Source organism: Cebus imitator, unplaced genomic scaffold (assembly GCF_001604975.1).
Source record: "Cebus imitator isolate Cc_AM_T3 unplaced genomic scaffold, Cebus_imitator-1.0 Scaffold160, whole genome shotgun sequence".
Classification (NCBI taxonomy): Eukaryota; Metazoa; Chordata; class Mammalia; order Primates; family Cebidae; genus Cebus; species Cebus imitator.
Window position 1 is genome coordinate 3,443,064 of NW_016107475.1, and position 6,912 is coordinate 3,449,975.

The following is a 6,912-nucleotide window of genomic DNA, read 5'->3' on the forward strand; positions in this document are numbered from 1 at the left end:
TTGCTGGGTAAATCTTCTTCCATCCCTTTATTTTGAGTCTATGTGTGTCTTTGCACATGAGATGTGTCTCCTGAGTAAAGCATACTGATGATTCTTGACTTTTTATCCAGTTTGCCAGTCTGTGTCTTTTGATTGGGGCATTTAGTCCATTTACATTTAATGTTAATATTGTTATGTGTGAATTTGATCCTGCCATTTTGTTACTGGTTGGTGGTTTTGCCCGTTGGTTGGCACAGTTTTTTCATTGTGTTGTTGGTCTTTACCATTTGGTTCTTTTTTGCAGTGGCTGGTACTGGTTGTTCCTTTCCGTGTTTAGTGCTTCCTTCAGGAGCTCTTGTAAGGCAGGCCTGGTGACAATGAAGTCTCTCAACAATTGCTTGTCCATAAAGGATTTTATTTCTCCTTCACTTATGAAGCTTAGTTTGGCTGGATATGAAATTCTAGGTTGAAAGTTCTTTTCTATAAGGATGTTGAATATTGGCCCCCACTCTATTCTGGCTTGTAGGGTTTCTGCCAAGCAATCCACTGTGAGTCTGCTGGGCTTCCTTTTGTGGGTGACCTGACCTTTCTCTCTGGCTGCAATCAGCATTTTTTCCTTCATTTCAACCCTGGTGAATCTGATGATTATGTGCCTTGGGGTTGCTCTTCTTGAGAAATATCTTTGTGGTGTTCTCTTTATTTCCTGTATTTGAATGGTGGCCTGCCTTGCTAGGTTGGGGGAGTTCTCCTAGATAATATCCTGAAGAATGTTTTCCAGCTTGGATTCATTCTCCCTGTCACCTTCTGGTACACCGATCAAGTGTAGATTAGGTCTTTTTGCATAACCCCATATTTCTTGGAGGCTTTATTCATTTCTTTTCATGCTTTTTTCTCTTTTCCTGCCTTCTTGTTTCATTTCATTGAGTTGATCTTCAGTCTCTGATATCCTTTCCTCTGCTTGATTGATTCGGCTGATGAAACTTGTGCATGCTTTTTGAAGTTCTGCTGCTGTGTTTTTCAGCTCCATCAAGTCATTTATGTTCTTCTCTAAGCTGGTTATTCTAGTTAGCATTTCATCTAACCTTTTTTCAAGGTTCTTAATTTCTTTGCATTGGGTTAGAAAACGTCCTTTAGCTCAGAGAAGTTTATTATTACCCACCTTCTGAAGCCTGCTTCTGTCAATTTGTCAAACTTGCACTCCATCTTGTTTTGTTCCCATGCTGGTGAGGAGTTGTGATCCCTTGGTGGGGGAGAGGCATTCTGGTCTTTGTTGGTTTCATCCTTTTCGCACTGGTTTCTTCCCATCTTCTTGGATTTATCTAGCTTTGATCTCAGGGCGCTGCTTGGGGAGGCAGCCTTTCCTTTGTCTGCCTGCAGAGGTGCTGCTGGGCTGCTGTGGATTCAGTGGAGCTGCTGCCTGTGTTTACTGTATCTTTTGTTTACTTAGGAAGATTAGGCCTGCCTCTGCAATGGCAGCTGCCCTTCCTCCTGCTGAGCTTGATCGGTCCAGGTCGAGCTTGAACTACTATGCTGGCTTTGAAACTCTCAAGCAAGGGGGCTTCGGTTTGCTGGGCTTTGTGGGGGAGGGATCTGCCTAGCCGGATCGCCTGATTCCCTGCCTTCAGTTCCCCTTCTTTCTGGAGGGCAGGTAACTCTGTCCCACAGGCTTTCTCGGCTTTAGCCAATACTACCGCTTAGATCTGTGACGAAACGCCCGGCACCGGCCAGAGTTGCTGCTCAGCTCTGTTTATGTATGTTGCAGGTGCTTTTCAGCCGGCGACGATCTCCGGTTCTTGTTTGGAACTACAGAGATCACTCGGTTTCTGCGTCTCTCTCCCTGGGAACTGCATTCCACAGCTATTTCTATTTGACCATCTTGGAACCCCCCGCTTACCAAAATATATAAAGAACTCTTACAACTCAACAACAAAAAGACAAAAAAACCCAGCTGAAAAATTGACAAGGGACTTAAACAGGCATTCCTCTAAAGATATGCAAATGCCCAACAAGCACAGGAAATGACACTCAACATCATGAGTCATTAGAGAGATGCAAATCAAAACAATGAGATACTACTTCACACCCACTAAAATAGCTGTACTTTAAAAAAAAAGAAAATAATAAGTGTTGCCAAGAATGTGGAGAAATAAGAACACTCATGCATTATTAGTGGACTGTAAAATGATAAAGTTGCTAGAGAAAGCAGTTTGGTAGTTCCTTAAAAAATAAACAGAATTACCATATGACCCAGCAATTCTTCCCCTGGGTGTACAGCCAAAAGTATTCAAACAAAAACTTACACACAAATGTTAATAGCAGCACTATTCACAAGAGTCCAATGGTGGAAATACCCAAATGTTCATCAACAAATAAATGGACTAATAACCATGGCATAGTAAATAATGGAATGTTATTCAGCCATAAAAAGGAAGACGTCTCTAGATGCTACAATGTGGATTAACCTCAAAAACGTTACACTAAGTGAAAGAAACCAGACACACAATGTCATATACTGTATGATTCCATTTATATGAAATATCTAGAATAGGAAAATCCATAGAGACAAAAAGCAGGTCAGTGATTGCAAGGGGAGAAGGGGGAATTGGGAAGTGAAGGCTTTATGTATATGGCGTTTCCCTTTGTGGGGATTAAAGGTTTCAAAGCTAGATAGAGGTGATGGTTGCACAACACTGAATGTACTAAATGTCACTGATTTATACATTTTGAGACGGTTACTTTTATGTTATGGCTAATTTATATCAAATTTTTTTAAATGGTGGGCCACTAACATAGAACCCACTGTAGTCATTGGCAGTTATTTTGTAAACGTACATTTGCTGACAGGTATTTTCATAATCTTCATTATTAATCAGGTTACAAATTAAATTGTTAAGTTAAATTTTAAAGATTATAAATTTTAAATTAAAACAAATTATAAATTTTTACAAAGCAAAAGAGCAAACCAAAGAACAGAAGAAACTGAGAAAGAAAGGGAACAGAGGCAGGGAACATGAGAGAAGAGAGGGAGAAGGAGGAGGAATAAAAAGAGAGAAAAAAAAAAGAGAGAGGAGAACAGGAATATGAAAGAGAGCTAGAACAAAAATTTTATACTTGGGTAATATCAGGTGTCAGTGGGGGTTGTGAAGAAAGGAGAGTGCAGGAGGTAGCACTCTCCTACATACCTGGTAGGGATATAAATGGCCACGGACACTCTGAAGAACGATTTGTCAGTAGCAAATAAAATGAAAATGAACATACTCAGAGCCCTACTTCTGGGCATATATTCCGAAGAAATCATCACATATGTGTCCAAGAAGCATGCACACAGCATTTGTTTGCTATATCAAAATACTAGAAACAGGCCAAGTGTGGTGGCTCATGCCTGTAATCCCAGCACTTTGGGAGGCCAAGGCAGGTGGATCACTTGAGGTCAGGAGTTCAAAGCCAGCCTGACCAACATGGTGAAACTCCATCTCTACTAAAAACACAAAAATTAGCCAGGCGTAGTGGCAGGTGCCTATAATTTCAGCTACTTGGGAGGCTGAAGCAGGAGAATCGCTAAAACCCAGGAGGCAGAGGTTGCAGTGAGCCAAGATCGCACCACTGCACTATTCCAGCCGGAGCAACAGAACAAGACTCTATCTTAAAAAAAAAAAAAAAACAAAAACCTACAAACAACTTAAATAGTTAAGGAGATGGATGCAATGTGATATATTTGTGAAAATAAGTAAAAATCTAAGCTGTTGGAACTTTAAAACACTTTGAGCCTTAAGGGAATCTGATTATGGGATCTAAGTCACATGTAAACAGGCAACTGTAAAGCAAGCAGCTGTGACCTTTGTTTCTCTGATTATAGATTAGCCTTTTTCCTTACCTATGTTGTTTTGTAAAGTGTTATAAATGACTAAAGGGCACCACGGAAGACCCCTTCTCTCCTAACTGTTGCTCTTCATTGTAGATTAACTTTCCTCTTTCCTCTCTCACACAGACTTCATGACTATCACATTGTCTAAGACGGAATGTTAACCATACTCTTTTAAATAGGAAAAGAAAAGCTGTATGGATAAGAAAACAAATCGTAACTAAATTGTTGTAACTCATAAACCAGCCTTGTAAAGAAAATATTATAATCACACTAAGTTTCTTTCTTTTCTGCCTATATATGCAAGATCTTAACTTTAGAGCATTGACTCCATTCCTTTGGAGTCTATGTTGTCTGAATAGCCATTCTCAGCTAAATTTTAAATTGAATAAATGCTTTAATACTGGATTCTGATCATTTTCATTATTTCAGGTAGACACACTGATAATATAACAGTATATAGTCATTTAAAAGAAGAATTTTATATATATTATATATGTGAAAAGATAAACGAACTCCAAGGTACTTTGTTGCCTGGTAAAGATAGTTGACAGATACAGTATGATGTCAAGCAATATATCTTAGTATATCACATTATATTCATGTATTACTCATATAATAAAACGTATAATAACAAAAATGAGGGATACAGAGAAAGAGAACATAGCCATGATCAAGGCAGGAAAACATACGTGAAGGAGTAAGAAAGAAAAATCAGAATGCAGCAGGACAGAAGTATTTAACACAAAATTTTCAAAGAGGGGTTGCACTCTATATATTCTCTCACAATTTGGAGGGGGTGGGGTGCATTTACAAGTCCAGGCATGTATTAATTGGATCCTCTGCTTAGGGTTTCACAAAGCTGCAATTAAGGTGTCATTGGTCTGTGTTCTCATGTGGATGACTGACCGGGGAAGAATTTACTTCCAAGCTCACTTAGACTGTTGACGGAATTCATTTCCTGGAGTTTGTAGGGCTTCTTGCTGGCTGGCTATTGGCTGGAAGCTGCCTTTCAGCTCCTAGAGGCTGCCCATGGTTCCTTACCATGTGGACTTCCCAAGCATGGCCACTCTTCATCAGGACAGACAGGACAGTCTCTAGAGAGTCTGTTCATAAGAGTCTTTTATAACGTAATGTAGTCATGGGAGTGATATCCGTCACCTTTGTTACATTTATTTTCAAAAGCAAGTCACAGGTCCCAACCCCTCTTAGGGGGAGGGGATCTAATACAGGTATGAACATGAAGAGGAACTGGGAATCAGAAACCATTGGGGCCACTGAAGAATCTGTCACATAGGCATATCTTAGTTGCACTGAGACAGGCAAGCTATTTTAAGATGGTGTGGTGAAAAAGGGTGAAAGCTCCTTACTCAAGCTCTAGCTTATCTAACTCTCAGTCAGTCGGTAACAGACCCAAGAAACTGTTAACTGCAAGCTTCTAGTTAAGAGGGCTAGGGACTTCCCCAGATCCTCACCTGCACAGTTAGACTTAAACTCCAAACTACAGTTACCCCTTCCTCACTTTAATGCTATAAATAACTCCTGGGGTAGAGATTTAAAATGCTAATACTACATATGACGTATGAAAAAACATATTGGGCCACTGTGTAAGGACAAGAAAACTTCTCCTAAACGTGCCCTGATGTAACCCTTCCCTACAGAAAGACCCTATGAAACTCACACTACCCTCAGAAAGCAGTCCGCTCCTTTTCCTTTCTTAGTACTGACTCCCTTGTGCACAAGCTGAATAAACTTTCCTTTGCTGCTATGTTTGGTGATCTCTTTTAATCTCTATCATGGGAGATCATGAGAACCCGGGGCAACATTAACAGCTTCTGAGTTTTTAAATTAGAAATAACTGTAATATAATCCTTGAATTTTTAAAATGTAGGACACTAAACAAGTAAAATCTAAACCAGAGAACATCTGACCTCAAAGCTCATGGCCTTCTCACTTCCCTGGCCATAGTTTAAAGGTATACACACACACACACACACACACACACACACACCCCATAGACTACATCCAGTTTAAACTGGATTTCCAACATTTGAGCAAATCCCTCCAGTGAAGAGTAAGAGTGAAGGCCTAGGATCAGGTGGTTTCTAGCCATTTCTGGGGTGTAACAATATGTGTATCCTCGGTTCCAGCATCAATTAAAGGGAGTTAATTTTACCATCTATAGTCATTGTTTTTGTGGTTACTCTGGGGCTCCAAAGAGACACTGATTGCTCAGTAAATGCTTGTTCCTGGAGTCACTGTTACCAATATGGTTATATCAAAGGAAAGTGAGCTAGAAGAAAGGAGATAAAATTCTTAAATTAGTGGCGTGTTTTACTGGTCATCACTAACCCCCACATTTGTTTCACACAAAAACAAAACAAAACTTTGCTAATTGCAAAGGAAGAAAAAAATGCACCCAATTATTGCTTTAAAATTGTATGTATCTGGTTATTACTGATTTGAGCTTTTTTTTGTCATTTGTGTTTTTAAATTTTTTCCTTTTATGATTGTCTATGCCCTTTACTCATTTGGTTTTTGAGATGTTCACTGATTTGAATATAGATATTTTATTGGTTGGTGCCTCATACCTGCAATCCCAAGCTTTAGGAGGTCGAGTCAGGAGGATGCTTGAGCCCAGGAGGTCAAGACTGTTGTGAGCCGAGATCCCACTCCACTGCCCTCCAGCCTGGGTGACAGAGTAAGACCCCATCTCTAAAAATAAAACATTTAAAAAGATACTGTATTGCCCTTTCTCTGTCCAATACATCCAAATATTCCCGTTCCCACTCTGGTGATTTACCTCTTTATTTTGTTTACGGTGTGTGTGGAGCGGGGGTGAGAGGGCCGGCGTGCGGTTACGCAGTTCAGCAGCCAGCGCATCGCTCCTGCCCAGAGTGACAGCGAACACTAGGTGTTAGTTACAACCGCTAGCGGTACACTCCGGGAAGCGCATCTTTGGAAACTTTGGTCCGTAGTGGCCGCTAGGATTCTCGGCTGCCCCGCACCCCGGCGTCCGCACCGCCTGCCCCGGCCCAGACGCGGCTGCCGCGCCCGCCCACCCGGCTGCG